General features: G+C 37.3%; 1 protein-coding gene across 51 annotated transcripts in view; it reads right to left on the reverse strand.

Moving 5' to 3' along the window:
- Nucleotides 1-19,774, reverse strand: part of nrxn2a (neurexin 2a) — a 708,141-nt gene that overhangs the window by 37,507 nt on the left and 650,860 nt on the right.

The following is a 19,774-nucleotide window of genomic DNA, read 5'->3' on the forward strand; positions in this document are numbered from 1 at the left end:
CAGCTCTCATGAATAGTTAACACGTTTTTACTTTCGTATTTTACATGAAGCGCGCAATTACAAGTAGGAATGACATCCCACCCACAATCGATTCGCTCCAGAGTTTGTTTCAATTAAGCAAAGACCCCCTCATTCAGGCAATCTCGGTCCGATTGTTTTCCGATCCGAGCGCGATTGCTGGATTCACATATGCCAAACGAATCGCTCTAACTAGGGAAACGTGCCAGGTTCCAAAACAAAAGTCTAGGCGTGAAACCGCCCTAAGTCTAAATGAACAATTCCTTTATGATACAAAAATGTCCAACAGAGTAAATGCATTCATCAAAGAATTGTTTTTACTTGTATTAGATTTGTATTACTTGTATTAGATTTTTATTATAATTTTTAAAAATGTAATTCTGTAATGGGAATAATCAGTAAATTAAATGTCAGAATCTTTTGTTTTTCTACATGTATTTGCATGCAAGACTACAGCTAGCTTTATTATAAACAATAAAGCAATCAATAAATAAACAAATAAACAAAAAAATTTATATTCTGCTCACATGTGATATTAACTTATAATTATGATTTTATAATTAAATTATTTTCATTATAATTATATAATTATATCAATTATTATATTATTTGATTCATTTATAAATAAATATTTTAATAATTAAAAACTGAAAAAATGAAAAAGTATAACAACCAGTGCATTTTACACTAAAATGAATCTTTATTAACAAATGGCCTTGATTAAAAACAAGTTTGATTGACTTATGTTTTCAATTGTAAAATTAAAAAGAAAACAAATACAAAACCAAGACATTTCTCCCAAGATATTATTAATTATTTTTGTTTATCTGGACATGAAAAACAGCTCAAATCCAATAAATGAAATAAACAGCAAATATAAAAACAAGTACTTGCTGAAAATATACTTTGAATATTTAAAAAGATGCAAAAATAAATACTTGATGATAAAAAAGCTTCTTAGATATGACATGAAAAAAGTACAGTAGTTAAAGAAGTTAAAATTTGTTAAACACAAAATCAACCCAATGACATAAAAGTGCCCTAAGTTGAAGAAATGCATTATTTTTTGCTTTTCAGTGACACTTTAATTAGTGCGCTGACAGCTAGACAGTTTGTAAACACCCCCTACAAACCGAGTATGATTGGGTTCAAGTGAACCCGAACCAAAGAAGCCCTTTAATTACACAGCGCTTTCTTCAAGACCAATTAGTTGACTAGTTGTTCAGTCAACCCACCGCCAAGTCAATTCTGAAAATATACAGTGCTCTACATGGGTACAACAGATAAGACCTAAACATCTAGAAAAACCTCTGGAGCACGAAGCAATTTAAAACATGGATATTCAAAAATGTATTGGATATAAACGAAACGAATGATGGCTAGAGCGATGGGAAATATCTTGTGAGCAAAGAGAAACATCTGGTCATGCTACAGCGCCTCACCCTTGGGAGAAGAGCTCAACAGTGCCCTTTGTAATGCAGGAAGGGAAATGGTGTGTGGCTCCATGTTTTGCATTCATCAGTCTTTCTCACAGAGGCGCACAAACTTACGCACACACTGGCTACTGACATCCTGACACGTATAACTACTGACAGTTTCCTGCTGTTTTCATTTTAACGGTGATTCATTCCCTACCAAGAACACTTCCATCTGTCCCCAGTCACCTCTGGGTGGAGCACTTGAGTGCACAGAGCTTCAAAATTGCTACTTTGCACTCATTGGAAACATGAAGTCACAATGTTAGCATCGATCAATTCTGCAGCTTTAGCATGGTTTATCAGATTCTAAAAAAAAGCCAAAACAACACTAACTATATAAAAATGTGTCCAACCATATTCTTTACAATGGAGGAGAATAAATTATGTGGCTCCTAGATTAAGAAGGTGCACGCTGCAGAACAACTTGGGTGGAGCTCGCCTCAAGGGGAGCTTGAGCTCCAGCTACTCCTCCTATTAGCTGTTTTAAAGCGTATCCCTACCGCCACCCTAACCCCAACCCCCAGTGACATCACTTGTAGAAGAAGTGCAGCAGGGATGAGCTGGAGCTCAAGCTCGCCTTTGCTGGAGCTCAGCTCTGCCCATGTGGCTCTGCAGTGAGTACCACTTGCCTAGATTTGCATTCATGAATTCACACTGGCTACTTACATCCTGACATGCATAGCTACTATTATTTGTTGCCTCCCAAGAACCCCTCAACATTTCAAATATACTATGTTGTCAAGTGACGGGAGAAATTAAGCTTTTTAAAGCTACAAAACAACTGAACTAATTTCTTTGTGAAATGATTCACCATTTTATAGTGTTCAAAACAGCACACCTGGTGGTCAAAATTGCATAAATGCAACAATGCAATAGAATGGAAAGGGTATTAAAAAGTTATTAAATTCATTCATTTTCTTGTCAGCTTAGTCACTTTATTAATCCGGGGTCGCCACAGCGGAATGAACCGCCAACTTATTCAGCAAGTTTTTACACAGCGGATGCCCTTCCAGCCGCAACCCATCCCTGGGAAAACTGAAAAATCATACTCAAGTAAAAAAAACATTACTTGCCCATAAATGTAGTGTAAGTAGAGTAAAAGTATCTGTCGTAAATATTACTCAAAGTATTAGTAAAAAGTAGCCCTTTTAAAACTATTCAAGAGTAATGAGTATTGAGTATTATGCTGTGAAAAGCAGATGCGTTTACACTACCAGACAAAAGTCACATATCCAAAATTTAGGAACAACAAATAATAAATTGACTTCTGTTTGATCCAATGGTATCAGAAGTGGCTTACATTAAAGAAAAAGGCCTCTAGGTTATGCTTATTTGACTAAAATAAAATATGATCATGCCTTGATTTTAAAAAAAAAAATTTTTATTAGGACAGTACATTCTGACTTTGCTTAGACAAAAGTCTTGTTAATTAACAGAAATAATGTGAGTATTGAAAATAAAATCATGGTGCAGTGGAAGAATAATTATTATTGTGTATGACTCTCATTGGCTTGGACGACTGCATCCATACATCTCTGCAATGACTCAAATCACTTATTAATAAAGTCATCTGGAATGGCAAAGAAAGCGTTATTGCAGGACTCCCAAAGTTCACCAAGATTCTTTGGATTCATCTTCAATGCCTCCTCCTTCATCTTACCCCAGACATGCTCAATAATGTTCATGTCTGGTGACTGGGCTGGCCAATCCTATAGCACCTTGACCCTCTTTCCTTTCAGGAACTTTGATGCGGAGGCTGAAGTATGAGAAGGAGCCCTCTGCTGTGGTTTGTAATGTAATGGGCAGCACAAATGTCTTGATACCTCAGGCTGTTGATGTTGCCATCCACTCTACGGATCTCTTCCATGCCCCCATACTGAATATTTTACCCCAAACCATGACTTTTCCTTAATTCATTGGAAAAATATCTACCTACTGCCACTTTTCCAAATGATCTACTAGAAGTCAAGTTATTATTTGTTGCTCTTACAACTGGGATTAATGACAAGACTTTTGTTGGGTAGTGTACATGCAATTTGTCCGTGTGTGCATGAAAACGTAAAATTCTGTAGTGCATTTAGTTATTGTTTAAGACTATTTGGTGATTTAAGCCTTCATACAGTAAACATCTCTCATTTCATCTGTGACATGCATACTAAACTGTCTTTGGGTCATTGAGATTTTAGACACATTTAATGCATTTAGAAAGCATACATGTCTTCAGGTTGTTCAGTATGATGCTATTTACTGCCTATGTGTGATTTCATTGGACAGGAATCACAGGACTTATTTTTCTACTACAATCACCCTAGACAAGAAAAAAATCGCGTAGTTACTGCAGGTTGAAGGAAAATAGTGGAGTAAAAGTACTGATACAGCACTAAAAATGTACTAAAGGCAAAGTAAAAGTACACATTTTTAAAACTACTTAGTAAATTACAATTCAGTTACTCAATTACAGTAATTTGAAAATTTGTAATTGGTTACTTTATACCACTGATCTCAATGAAGAAGAAGAAACGGTGTCTGTCTCACAGAGGCACTCACATTTTCACACAAACTGGCTTCATGCATCCTGACATGTATAACCACTGACAGTTTGCTGCTGTTTTGTTTTAACAGTGATTTATTCCCTCCAATAACCCTTCCACCTGCCACCAGCTACCTCTGGATGGTGCACTTGAGCATTCAATATTTGTGAAGAAATGCTGCCTTGCTCTTGTGGGGAACATCGAGTGACACTGTTATCATTGAATGCGTTACTATTCTGCAGCTTTAGCATGGTCTGCTATCAGTCTCTGAAAAGGGCCAAAACAACAAGAACAATAAAAAAAGTGCTTTGTGTTCTCTGACACAAAGCCAGGGATTGATAAAACTTCCACACACGTTTAGAGTTTGGATATATTCCTTCCTTCCTCTGACCTCAACTGACAGGTTCTCATTGAGATGCTGATGTCTGACAAATATCAAACAGAGCATGAGGTGAATGCAGAGCGTGTTCTGGAGTCTAAAGGGCGAAGATAAAAAAAATAGCTAATGCTAGTCTGATATTGACGTCTCCTTCATCATACCAATGAGGGGAAATTTACTGAATGAATGCACAAGAAGGTTTTAGGCAAATGCTAAAATAAATGCTTCAGTAACCATTGACTTACTTTGGGTTTGTTGAAAGAATTGCAGGAGCATTATAATGTGACATCAGTATTGCAAATTGTGCACTATTGTGTTTTACCTTAAAATGCCAGCCCCTTTTACACATACAGACCTTTCCAGAAAATTAATTTGGAAAGCAATTTTCTGGAAAGGTCTGTATGTGTGAACAACCTTTTTTAAAATACCTGTAAATAAATTTTCCGGAAAGAGAAGTTGTAACATTACCACTAAATTGCTGGAATGCTGCTCTGTGTGAACGCAAAAGGAAAATTGCCAGAAAGAGCATTTTCACGATTATAACACGCTGAAGTGAGATGTCAGAACATTCAGACGCATTCACATCCAAGCTGTGTATGAAAATAAAAGCCTTTGAATATTTTTCCAGACACATTTTGCAACCCGATGTTAGTCAGATAACATTTGTATGTTCTTTCTTAATGCCTACTGTGTATAAAATTATCGATAAAATATGACAAACTGATGTTTGTTGACCATCAAGTTCTGTTGTTTGACGAGTGTGCATGTGAAGCAGCGGTAAGCACCAGCCCACACACATAATATGTACATCTCGACATGCGAAAGTGTTCCTCCATATGTTTTCATCGAAGGTGTTCACAATACTCATCTATCCACAGAGTTTGTAATGTAGTCAATTGTTTACAAATACAAAGGCAGCCGTTTAAAGCTCAATTCTGGTTAATGATGTCGGAATTTACCAGTATTTTGGAATGGTGTTTTCCGAAAAAATTCTGGAGTGTAATTGCCTGTGTGAACATCACTTTTTTGAAGTTACCAGTAAAGTCCTTCCAGTAATTTTCCATTTACTAGTATCGTTTTGTGAAAGGGGCTAATGTCCTTACAACATATGACAACAAAATTTGAGTGACAACCGACACAAAAACAACATTTCAATATCAGCCATTTACAATCAAACAATAGTGCACTACTCCCAATGAAATGGACAGATTTATAATTGAGGTTTATCATTAACATTATTAAAAGTATAGCTGAGCAACTGATGTGTGTTTGTTGTTGGCAGACACAGGTCTAATGTTGATGTCTAAACTATAAATGCTTTTGTGAGTTTTAAAAGATCGGAGGTAAACAATCTGCTGGTGCTTTCAGCATAGAAATAAATAACACGTAAAATAGTATTAAAACTCATTCTGGCCGCATACATGTGAGGGATAAAGTACATCCATGCAGTTGTTATTGCAGAAAACTGACCGCCTGGGTGTATACGGCAAAGAATGCTTTTCTTAGTTTTTTGCTTTAGAGTTTGTCTTGTTTCTGGTGCAAATTTCTAAAAAAATATTAAATTAAGAAGCCTTTTCTAGACAAGCAAAACATATAGTCTTGTTTTCAGAATTATTGAGTCTAAATTCAGTGAGTTTTTCCTTAAAATAAGTAAAATATTCTGTCAGTGTGGTAAACAAAATAACCTTGCTTTCGCTTTGAAATAAGATTATTTTTCTTAGCTTGTTGGCAGATTATTTAGCTTGTTTTAAGGAAAAGCTCCTCTAATTTTGACTTAATATTTCTGAAAACAAGACAAATTTTGTTTTGCTTGTATAGAAAATGCCTCTTGATTTAAGAATTTTTATATATTTGGACTAGAAACAAGAAAATGAAAACTAAGTACAAAAACTAAGTAAGAAAATAATTTTTTGCAGGGTACTTTGTCCTGCTTATTACATAGCTACTTACCACAAAATGGTAGAATTAGACACAAAACATTGTTCTGAGCCATAAAAGATGGATGCAAAGCTGACAAAAACAAATACACCTGAATAGGGCATACACTAACCCAGGGGTGAGCAAACTCGGTCCTGGAGGGCCGGTGTCCTGCATAGTTTAGCTCCAACTCTAATCAAAAACACCTGAACATGCCCATCAGTCTTCAAGATCAATAGAAATCTATAAGCAGGTGTGTTTGATGAGAGTTGGAGTTAAACTGTGCAGGACATCGGCCCTCCAGGCACGAGTTTGCCCATCCCTGCACTAACCCTATATATTAATATATATATATATATATATATATATATATATATATATATATATATATATATATATATATATATATATATATATATAAGACGGTGCCAAACAGCCAAAACTCTGGCAGGACAGACAAGCATATAAATATAATAATAAATAATATTCACTTTTGATCAAGATGATTCGAAGTACCCAGATGAGTCTGTGTTGTTAGTTTCAGTGGTTGTTATCTGGGAATAACTTATCGTTGAAGTGTGAAGACTGACCAATCAGAAGCAAATATTCTAACGAGTTGTATAGTATAATCACACTAAATAAAGCACATAATCAGAACCTGAGGTAACCATTGCCATAGTAGTTTATGACAATTTTCCAGGAATGATGTCACAGAAATAGTAACTGCTCATAAAATTGAAACTTTCCACACCACTGTTGTAGATGGTAAGGAAAAAACTCCTTTTAGCACAGAAAAGATACCTTTTATCATGTAGCAATCTCATCACTTGGAGTTAGGACACTATTTGTCTGATGCCAGTGACAATATCAATGGAGCAAAATCTACTGAATGAACAAACAAAAAGATATTAGGCAATGATAAAATGTTTTTTTCAATCAAAACATCATGCTGGGCCAGCTGGGTCTTTCATGAGATGCTGAGTGAATCCAACAAGTAAGGCTAGTTAAAATGCATGTCACTATTCAATCTCGCTGCAGAGGCTTCAACAGCTATGATGTGTAAGTGAAATTCTTCCAAAAGGAATAATTCAGTTTGAGTGTCACTCCAGTTCAAACACACTCTCCTGTTACAGATTCACTGTACCATCACAATCCATTTTGTTTAAGTAAATCCAGGTAGAGGAATGACAGGAATGAAGAAGTTTTGAACAGAGAGTTTAATGCCTCGGTTGTTCGTGTGGAACCGTGTTATGAAACACTTCATCAGTCTTCTCGCTCTCCCTTCCGCTCTGTTTTTCATTTGGTTTGAGATACTCTTATCTACTATGAATGATACTGGGATTAGAATGTCTCACAGGGGATGCAGGATGTGGATGAAAAATATGATTGACTTGATCGCAAGGATAAGAGTTTGATGTACTCTGTCTGAAGTCGCAAATGACAGGAAATTACGAATTTTACCGTTGCATGGATTTTTCTAAACTCTTCCTTTGTACACTTTGATCTTTGAAAATTTGCAGAGCACTATTATATACAAACAGCTATGTTGTATGCTACATTAAATAAATATTGGGGCATTATAAAAATATACCATTTTATTGCAATAGGGTAACATGTTGGAATAATGGTCCATGAGTAAATGTTGATTCATGTATTTATTAACATTAATAAAGTATGAACAATCTTGTAAATAATTTATTAATCATAAATCAACATTTAAAAAAACATTATTAAAATCTAAAGTGGTTCTTGTTGCATTAGTTAATGCACATTGAGTTAATGCACTTAAATTTAACTTGAATAACGTTAACTCTTTTAAAGTAAACCTCACTCCTCTGACCTCAAAATTTGCTCTAGGGACAGATGCTAGGGGCCAGGGTCTTTAGCCTCCTTGTTAGAGCAATCGACTCCCATGCAAAGAATCACCAGTTCTTTCCCAGCTCAGCCGGATTGGGTGCTGTAGGACTGATGGGTTACACATGCTAAGTCATCTGGGATGGGAGTGAGGTTTAAGGAGGTGAGTGTAACAGAGGCCAGCTAGTGAACTGCTGTGCAGGTAAACCTCACCCCTCTGACCTCAAAAGTTGCTCTAGCGACATTCCATGACTCTAGAGGACATGGTATTTAGCCTCCTTGCAACCGACTCCCATGCAAAGAACCACTGGTTCAATACCAGCTCAGCCAGATTGGGTGCATAGGATTGCTGGGTCACACATGGGTGCTCGCCAGGGATGGGAGTGAGGTTTTGGGGAGTGAGTGTTATGGAGGCCAGCTGGCGAAGTGCTTTGCAGGTAAACCTCACTCCTCTGACTTCAAAAGGTGCATTAGGGACAGACGCTATAGGCCATGGTCTTTAGCCTCCTTTTCAGAGCAACCAACTCCCATGCAAAGCATTGACAGTTTAATCCCAGCTCAGAGCATGTTGGGTGCAGTTGGACTGATGGGTTACACAAGGGGGCTCATCCAGGGTGGGAGTGAGGTTTAGGGAGTTGAGTGTCATGGGGGCCAGCTAGTGTATTGCTATGCAGGTAAGCCTCACTCTTCTGACCTCAAGGTGCTCTAGCAACAGACGTTAGAGGCCATGATCTTTAGCCTACTTGTTAGATCAACTGACTCCCATGCAAAAAAACAAACAAACAAACAAACAAACAAAACAAAACAAAAAAATAAAAACTAGCCGTTTTCCCTCCCAGCTCAGCCAGATTGGGTGCAGTAGGACCAATGGATTACATATGGGGGCTCGTTCAGGATGGGTGTGAGGTTTAAAGAAGAGAGTGTAATGGAGGCCAGCTAGCGAAGTGCTATGCAGGTAAACCTCACTACTCTGACATTAAAAGGTGCTCTAGCGACAGATGCTGTAGGCCATAGTCTTTAGCCTCCTTGTTAGAGAAACTGACTCAATTCCATGCAAATAATTGCCAGTTTGATTGTAGCTCAGACTAGGTTGGATGCAATAGGACTGATGGGTTACTCTAACTTTAACAAAGATTAATAAATACCATAATGAATGTATTACTAATTGTTTCTTCACGTTAGAAAATTAATATTTAATTTTTTAAATAATTCATTCATTATTTTAAAGTGTAACTTGCCATAGTATAGTATTTTGGCATATGTATCTACTGAATCATGAGATGGGTGTTTTTTTTTCACTCTAACGGTGATGATATTACAAAAATAAAAGTCTATTCTGTTTTAAACAGTGCATGCAGATGTGCAATTTATTCCTGGTGCATTCCTTCTCAACATTTCATTTCAATGGCTGTACCCTATCTAAGTTCACATATTCAGAAAAACCTGTAGTTTCAACAGATATTCTCATCTCCTAGTACAGTCATCAGGACAGTACTGACAGATAATGTTCGTACTTGTGCCATCATCCAAATGCTGCTTCACTTTCTCAATTCTGCTGATCTCTGCACATCTTACTCTTTGTGAAGAATTTATTCAAAGAACATCTCTTAAAAAAACTTTGAAAAAAAAAAAAATCTTTGGAGTTAGACTTCAGCAGGTGTTGAAGTGTCCTCTAAAGAACTTTATTCCAAAAGTCTCTGTGCTCAGTTAAAAATGAGAGAAAGTACTGTTTGTAAAACTAAGCTGATTAATGCAGCTTAAGGACACTTTTGGTAGAAGAAGAACTGAAATATTAAAAGACTGAATAATAGATCTTTTATTTTAAACTGCACAATATGTGGCCCCACAAAGTGCACCACAAACTCCTGATCTCATGACCTTAACAGACGGCCTGCAACAGGCTAACACAAGCTATCATTCATGACTCGAAAGAGAAATGACAGTGATTTATGATATACAGCCTCCGTGTTTGATGCAATACCAATGATGCATATGAGTGAAGGGCATTGTGGGTGACTAATCTCTCTAGAGCATGCTGTTGCTGAGGCAGGACACAATCACCTGTCAACAGGCTGTCCCTGCTGGCAAAAGAGCAAAACACCTGGCTTCAGTGCCCAGATGTCGAACATCTGGAAAAACAAAATAAACCAAATCTGACTGAGCAAATTTCAGAAAGGGCAAACAATAATGTAAACAAAATGCTCACATAAACAAGGGCAATGAAGGATAACAAGCTGAAGGGTGAATTTGCTGGACAGATGTGCCACAAAAACTTAAATCTCAATCACAAAGCCCATGCAATGCAGGCTAACCAGACACAATCTGAACTAGTTTACACTCTTCACTGAGTATACACCAGGACTCTGACTACGCATTACATACTTTCATACCTGCCTCATTTAGTTTGTTTAAATCGTACTACGATTCGTTTTCCTGTTTGGTGCGGTCCATTTGGGTCACTGTGAATGCAGCAATCACATTCGAGTACACACCAAAAGAAGACCAAATACGCTTTCAAACAAACACTTGAGCAGTTTGCTTGTGGTGAGAATAGGATCCAAACTTATACCGACCCAATTGCAAAAAGTGCTGCACATTTTTGGACTAAAAAAGCTTCCATAGTCATCATGGGATGAGGATGACACCGCTTTAGCAACAGCTCCATGGTAGTTTGAGGGCTGAATAGACTTTATTCTGAACTGACTTCTGATAAAATCTGCATTATAACATTGTTTTTAAGCTGCATCCATGCTTAACTCTCGAAATGCATACTTTGTCTAAAGTGAAATTATAGAATTGAACTGAGACACAGTCAGCCAACGCAGTCGTCTCTTTCAACTTTATCTCCTCTCTTTGTTTACTTTTGTGAGTTCTGTAGGAGTATTCCCACATGTTAAATCTGACCCATTGAAAAAGCAGTTTAGGAATACATTCAATGATTGTGATCACAGCAAGTGTTGTGAGAAAATAAACCAAAACTAAGCAGCTACAGTGTATCATTTGTTGCCCTTAGTCTGGATCAAATAAATCAAATCCCAGGTGTGAAAACACCCTTAGTGAGTGTGAGGATTTTATGTTTGTGCTTAAAAAAGATTAAGTTATAAATCTCAAAGTTAACTCTGAAGAAAGATTCAATTCAACTTAATTCAATTCATCTTTATTTATATCGCGCTTTTACAATGTAGATTGTGCTAAAGCAGTTTAACATAGAACTTCTAGTACATTCAAACTGCGAGTCCAGTCTTCAGAGTTCAGTTTAGTTTAGTTTCGTTCAGTGTTGTTTAATTTTCAGTGCTGAAAGTCCAAACACTACAGAGCAAATCCATCGATGCGCAGCTCAACAAGTCCCAAACAAAGCAAGCCAGAGGCGACAATGGCGAGGAACAAACCTTCACCAATTGATGAAAGTAAAGAAAAAAACCTTGAGAGAAACCAGGCTCAGTTGGGCACACTATACTGTCAACTATACTATACATACTATATTTGTTGTTTAAACATCTTAAAAATGATAATATTAGCTAATATTAGCCAATCTATAATGGGTCATGGGCGCTATGTTAGTCTGTGCTGCAGTGGAGATATTAGATCTGCTGTATCTACAACATGTAAATTCCTCGACTTCTCACAAAATACATGAAAATGTGTGGCTATCTAACTTGGAGAAAAATAAAGTGACTTGTAAGTTTTGATCTTCATTTTGAAAAGTATTGTAATAATGTAAACTATGTGGGAGACGTTAAAGTGCTTCTTTTCGGTCTTTGTTGATGATTCTTCCTATTCTAAAGCCATGCAGTGTGAAACCCCCTGTCACGGATCCATCCTAAAGTGTAAACAAAGCAGTGACAAAACACTACTCCAGGTAGTCATGCAGTGTGAAAACATTGACACGGCTACTTTGAATATCATGCAGTCTGAACTCGGCATACGTGTGAGAACATGTAGTACACCTCTACACAGAATCAAGACTTTGTAAAAGAGCACAATAGAGCCCCTTTAACATCCAGCCAAAAGACAAAAGATTATAAACTTTTCCTATGAAAGTACACCTTCTGTATTATCTCACTCCCCTACTGATGGTGTGACACTCCCAGTCTTGAAAAAAACATTGATAACAAGATTGCAAATCTAGGAGATGTAAAGGTGAAACGGGTGGTGCTGAGCTAAAAAGACCCCTAAATTGTACCAGGCTGTGGCCTTGTTTTTGCAACCATCAAAGACCTTCTGCAGCAAACAGGTTCTCTCTCATCACCCAACCTCGACAAAGACCAGCCGAAGCCTCAATAAATCACACCAGGAGTCTTTCAAACAGACAAGCCATGCAGGTATCAAACTTGCACCTTTTCACAAAGTTGTGTTAGAACTAAAAAAAACAATTTCTCTTTCAGCCTGTAGATCTGCTAAATAAAAAATTCTACCATAACTTTCCACTTTTATGTTCTGCTTCAGCTTCAATCCTCTTTCAATACAAAACTCTATACTCTGTGTGGTTAGTAATGTCTTAACTACAGTATGATGATGTTTAAAAAAGTTGAGTAAATAACTCAAAAATAAAATTAAGCAAATTATCGATGTTAATGATTATACAAATTAAGCTGTCAACTTAACAGCTCCAATTTATAACAGGCTTGCGCATTTTTCATAATAAAGAGCTTGTCATTTCTAAGACAATGGGTTTACTCGCCTTTTAAAAAAAAGTAACTAATTGCTTTTTATAGTTTATTTGTCTTTTTGCTCAGAACAGTCTTTTATAATGCAAATCATTGCTTTATGCTCTTAGAAAGTGTTCTGACCTATTTTAAAGGGCACTCTTTTTACCCCTTTTTCAAGATTTAAGATAAGTATTTTGTGTCTCCAGAATGTGATTATTTATTATACCTTTAAGAATATTATATTTTCTGCGCTGGTCACAATGTAGCTGTTTTTGTTGCCTGTGCTTTTAATGCTAGTTCTCCCCACCCACCAGTCCCACATGGCTGCCAGAGTGTCCCTCAATTTCCGCCTCAGCTTAGTCAGATAAACAGCACAGTGACAGACATGAAAGAAACAGATCTCACGTAACGTTTGTAAAAATACTACTGGAAGAACTTTCCAAATGATTATTCGATGTATTTGTTGTGGAGTTACAACGATGAATCACACACAATGTCTTTTTAAAGTTCATGCCCGCACATAGACACACAGACAGCTACAGACACACACACAGTGCGTGTATGTTTAACTTTGCAATGTTTTTGCACAGCAATTGTGACAGGATACACATACTATCAACTGCTCTACGGATATCTGTTATGTTAATTTACAAAATAAACCTGATTTATCGTCCACAAACCGGGATTGAAGCGTCTTCTTTTAAAATTGTACTGACATGCGGCTGTGGTGATAAAAACTGTCAAATCGCTGTAATTCTTTACACGCATGTACTGTTTTATAAACGCTTTAAAATTATAAAAACTTATTGATCATATTTGATGACGATTAATGATTAGAGCATGCTAAACAGATCTTTTAATCCCAGTTGCGTTGCGCAGATCCCCAGTCTTGTTGATATAATACACGTTAATGCATGGATTTATTATTCCACGGCTTTCAACCAATTCGGTGGGTGAGAAAACTGCACTCCTATGCCACATTGCAGTGGACCTCAAAATGAGAAGGATTTAGGTCCTATTTTAACTTCAAGAAATTAAAAAAAAGAGGTTCATGGTCTTTCTATCACTCCAATGTGACTGTGAACACACTATACCTACACACACTTCTGTCCAAACAGCTTCAAAAAGATAGTTTTCATCATAGGTGCCCTTTTTAGATCAGTTCTGTAAGGCTAAAAGTATAAGATCCTTCTATAACTTGTTGTTATCACGTAAACATTCACTCATGTTTTTGATTTGCTAAAGATTCTCTGAGGAATCCCTCAAATCAGTTACTCAATCCACGCACTTTTATTGATCATAATTAATTATGTATTTCTCCTTCGGGTTAATTTTCTACAATAACAGCAGTTGCACAATTCATGTGCAGTGAATTCTTGCACCAGAATCAAAATGAGGGTGGTGAATTAATGTGTGGGTTTCAAAGGCATTGATAGTATTTTTTAACAGATCCCCAAGTACACTGTGTCTCTCTAGGGGTGCCTAGAAAAAGCTATAAATCAGATAAAACCCTTAAAAAAATACACACGTCGATTAATTTGATCATTTACTCAAATAGGGATTCATTAAAGTGATAAAAAGCAGAAGTCCATAAATGTTAAGCAGATGAATATACTTGGGGCACCATGGCATCAAGGAGTTTAATGACCCTTTAATAAACCTACAGCACAATCATATTTACACTTTAGATGCGTTGTAAAAACAAAGCCATGTAACCTTCTGGTTACATTATAATCTCCCACACATACCACAGCAGTCAAACTGTCGAGATACAAACTGACTTGCCCTTGCACTGTAATAAAGCTTCTCTCTCTCTCCCTCATATGGCCTTTCAAGCGCATCATCCCACTGCTCTTGCCTGACCCAGGTCTGACCACGCAGGCATTTAGCTGCCACATCCGCTTGAGCTTCTTTTTGAGCTGGGAGATTGTCTGGGAAGCAGCTGGAGCATTATGGGATGGAGGGTGATGAGGGCAGAAGTTGAAGGAGAGTATACCATCACCAACTTCAACTTCCCCTGCCCCCATGCCCTGCAGGTAACCCCACTACTGATTTAAAATGGATGATGTCTTCCTTTCAGTGTGAGTGAGTGTATTGATGCCAGTGGCAATTAGGTGATTTTTTTTTTAAAGCCGAGACTAGAAAGGTTTAATGTGCAGAGAGGGTCAAAAATAATAATTATGTTCTTCATATAAGGATTCAAAGCATCACACTTATGTTCCTTTCAAGAGGACTTTATGTCAGTATATAATTTCCTTTAGTCCAGTTCAATGCCTAGTTAGAATACCATTCACTGGCTTAAACAGTGAGTGCAACCCCTATGGTTTGTCTTGATCCGCTTCAAGTGGGATTCGATTCAGGATTTATGGGAGGACAGAGCACTAACAAGGACTAAAGACAACAGTTTCATTCTATAGTACACTCCTTCAGACTAGGGGAGGGAGGTTTACCTACAGAGCTCAGATGATTTGGCTTCTATTGACCTTATTCTCCGCAGATGAGCGGGCGCTGCCATTTGAATCTTTTTGGTACGAGACTTCCGGTCTCATTCACTTACATTCATTTTTAGAATAAGGTCAATAATACCTCTTTAACCTTACTCCATCTTGAGTAACTCCATATTTTCAATAAAAACAAATGCATATGATAATTTACACTATTAGGCTGCATTTACACTGCATGGTTCAAGTGACCCAATTCAGATTTTTTCTCCCATGTGGCACAGATCGGATATGACCCATGTACATGTAAACAGAAAAAAATCATATGGATTCCGATTGACTCAAATTAAATTTAAACCTTGTTCATATGTCGAAATTTATATGATATGAATCGGATCTGAGTTCTTTTTTCTGCAGTGTAAGCAGGTAGATCGAATCAAGCAGGTGGATTAGACCTGTCAATGCGAGTTGCGCGTCATTAAAAACCATAGTGAATGACGTTAGCTCTGATGCTTTATTTCTGAACAGACTTCTGCAAACCTTCCAGTTTGACCAATAGTGAGTTTGGAGTGTGCCTAGCATAGCAGGCTGACTGAGCCACATGGTATTATGTCATTGTGGGATCATAGCTGATGTGCAACATGATACAGATTAAAGACTTCCCGAATAAATTGAAGACTTGCCATTATACACAGTGACAGATTGAGCCTCGGACTGAAACTGTGTAAATCAAGGAAATCCATGGTGATGCTTTTGAAGAGGAAGACATTAGCTGCTTTTCCACTATCGTGCTGAATTGTTCTTTAAGCAGAACTGTTCCATTCTGTGCCAAACTGGGCCAGACAGCACGGATACCGTTTCATTTTCCACTGTCGTGCTGCAACAAAGCTCTTTGGAACGTTACACAAAGCACATCAGTAGTTGCCTTGGTAACACAATGCAATTGCTCCCTTTGCTCAATTAAACTTAAATAATAGCTGAAACTAATATTACTAGTATGTTCTAGTATGTTCATAAAAACGAAAGCAACTGCGTGACTTAGCATTGTTATGCTGCTCTATCATATAGGGGTGCCACTCTAGCATATAGGGGTGCCTAATATAAGTGCATGTCACAGCACCCTTATTTATTTAGAGGTCATACTGTATGTGGCTCTGGCTAAATTTTATTTGTGAAAATGACCAAAGTGTAATGTGATAATTGAAAGTGATTGGAGGGGAAATAATTAATATATTTAAAATCTCTTAACATAGCAAAAAAAATAAACAATGATAATGCAACAATAATAGTGCATTTGTATTAGCAGAAATATATTTTTGGACAGGCCTTGTCAAAAGTGAGCGGGCACTTTCACTGGCTCTATCACTTTCTCTTGTCTCCACCAATAGCTGGTGTGTGGTGAGCACACTGGCGCCGTTGTCCTGTGGCTGCCGTTGCATCATCCAAGTGGATGCTGCACACTGGTGGTGGTGTGGAGAGACCCCCCCCCCACCCCCTCATGATTGTGAAGCGCTTTGGGTGTATGGCCATACACAATAAATGCGCTATATAAATACACATTACATTTACATTTACATTTACTATGCACAGTTGCCTCGAACCGTGCCAAAGCACGCTTGTCCCCCCTCCCGTCTCCTGCAACGGCCTGCACTAACATTACTATCGGGCCTGGGCACGCTTACGTCATTGATGCTGCCCTGTTTAGTATTATACCAATACTGCACCAGAATATGAATAAGAAGTAGAAAATGATGTGGGATGGAGCAACACATATATAGAAGAGATGGATGATGATGCATCATTCAATATACTATTATAAAATAAACATTTACTATTTTAATTGTTTATCTACTAAAATTAAAAGCAATGAAAGGCCATATTTTTTCCACCACTGGGGTAAAAGTACAAGTTAAATAATGTAGTATATACACTCTTAGAAATAAAGATACACAAGGTATCACTGGGGTGGTACAGTACCCTTTTCAAAAGGTTTGTAGTAAATTTCAGAACCAAAGCCAGGAGACTCTTTCAAGCAGAATTCTTTATTGAGAATGTGTTGGTTGTGCTGCAGTCAAACAGTCATCTTCAAGAAGTTCATATAAGTCTGCAAGAGTCTCTTAAAGTCTACTGGAGTCTAATTTCAGCAGGGTCGTCCTGTGTATATATATTATAGGGGGATTCTGAAGTTTCATCTGCCCTCACCTTCTTGAAAGTATCACCCAGAAAAAGAGGCACAGCCATTGGGATCTTGCCTTTAGCATTTACATCACTTTGGGATGCTCAGAAAGGTAAAATGTCTCTGACACCTGGGCTGCTAAAGTTTCAAATGAAATGACAATTCCAAAAACCGAAAAAATAACTTCTCTGATTTATATATAACACTGTTTATTTGAAACTATAGATTATATAAAAGTGTATTCTCACAGGTCGCAACATGCTTGCAATTAAAGGGTACATATTCATTTCTTTAAGATATATTTAAGTATTTCAGTGAGCTCTGTGAGGGGGTCGCGTCATATTTCTGATTCACCGATTCACCTTCAGCAGCTAATATTAATGACCCAACCATACTGGACCCAGGTACGTAAGCTCCAAACATTTCAAGTCGCAGCATTAGCAATACTAGAAACACAAAATGCACAAAATACCAAGATAGTTAGCTAAACTATGGTTTTATTCCATTTTAAAAATTAGCACTACTATTGACAAGAATCTTTAAACAACTGGCAACTAATTAGCATCTAATATGGAGCCAATTTAAAGGCCAAAGGCTTTTGCGTTGTTTTACATAAGGCTATTATTTGTGCATAAACTAATCTAGATATAGGAATAAACATACCGTTTGTTTGAAAACAAATTTTTTGTCATCCTTACTGCAAACCTATGAGCGATAATATCATTAAATGTTGAAGGGGCCTTACAATATTTTCTGGGGGAAAAGCGGGTCTTAGGTAAGAAAAGGTTGGGAACTACTGTCTTAGAGCACATACAAAAATGTAATGTTATAAAGTGTTACTGGGGATTCAGTCATATCATTCCCACTAGCAACTAAGGTGTAAGTCGGATTGGGCAGTTTTGTTCTGCTTTAGAATTTTTGGACTCCAACAAGCTATTGAGCGTAAGCTGAATGAGAGATGCACTGGAAAAAGTTTCTGCTAGACCTTACCAGAATTCATGTTTTATCCAGCGTGACCTCATGTTGGCCCAAACCTCACCATGTCCAGCTACACTGTGCTTCTTAGCACTTAATCATTTTTTAAAACCCTATTATAAAGGACCTCATACACGAGTGCTGTACAACATGGGGATGCTCAACACCTTTTGTACCATTACAGCCCAGCAGGACATGATTTATCACGGCTGCAGAACTGCCAGAAGAGACGGTGCAGTCCAGACGCAGACATCTGCTCGGTGCTTAGTTACTGTAGCTCAGATACTGCAGGTAGTCAGGAGAGATGGTAAAACAGAGAGAGTGCAGAGCTTTGCAGAAACACTTAGTTCTTGTTTTTTTTCTGTGAAATGTATTATTGAGAATTTGTAGAGTTTAACATGGTGACTGTAGGAGCCACTAGTGCATTATTCAGTATCTATTTCAATCTAGAATGCATATGCATTAGCTCAACCTGCCTAAAGTAAACGTAAATAAATGACTTGAGTTGAAGAGACTAAATGTACAGATGATTGAAAGCATGTGATTGAAACATCTTGACACAGCTTTGGAGATTTCAGACATTTCCCCATTATAGCTACTCTTCTAGCTTTTATAACTGCTAAGTGAACTAATATGCCTTAAAGGGACTTATAATGAAGCTCTGATGGTGTTGCTGGAATATCTTGCCAATGAGTCAGACATGAAGTCTAATGGTGCAGCCAAAATCACATACTATCTGAGTAGGAACTACATACATTTGAACTTTACAAACATTAAAATATATAGTCGATATTGTATGGGTATTATTAGCATGAATAAAATACAGATGCACTACATGCACTATGCCATTATAGCATGTCAGTTGTTACACAAAAGATGTACAAATTCAACGATGGTGGACTATAGAGAAATTTTTGCAAAAGGGCATAGTAATATCACCAACTACTGGCCTGGCATGCATAATACAGCATGTATTTTTTTGGTTTCTGTGATCTGTGTGGATGGGAAATGTTGTCCTCTGTATGCAATAATAAATCAGGCTAATTGATGTCTTCAGTGGAGAGCGTACAACACCGTTTCCTTATGCATGAAAGAAAGTGAAAGTAAAGGCCGAATGTAGGAAGCTCATAGTCCCCTTGCTGCTGTTTCACTGTTTTAAAGTATTAAATTTTTTCACTTACAAAGTCCACCATGTAAATAGCAAATGTGCCATGAAGTGACGCAACTGACTCTTAAAGGGAATGGGAGATGAAACTCTGATTGGTTTATTATCAAAACACACCTATAACTCTTTAAGAGTATAAGCTCAACCCTGTTAGACCACGCACTTAATGCTTTTGCACTTCAGACTTTTTC

Source organism: Danio rerio, chromosome 21 (genome assembly GCF_049306965.1).
Source record: "Danio rerio strain Tuebingen ecotype United States chromosome 21, GRCz12tu, whole genome shotgun sequence".
Lineage (NCBI taxonomy): Eukaryota > Metazoa > Chordata > Actinopteri > Cypriniformes > Danionidae > Danio > Danio rerio.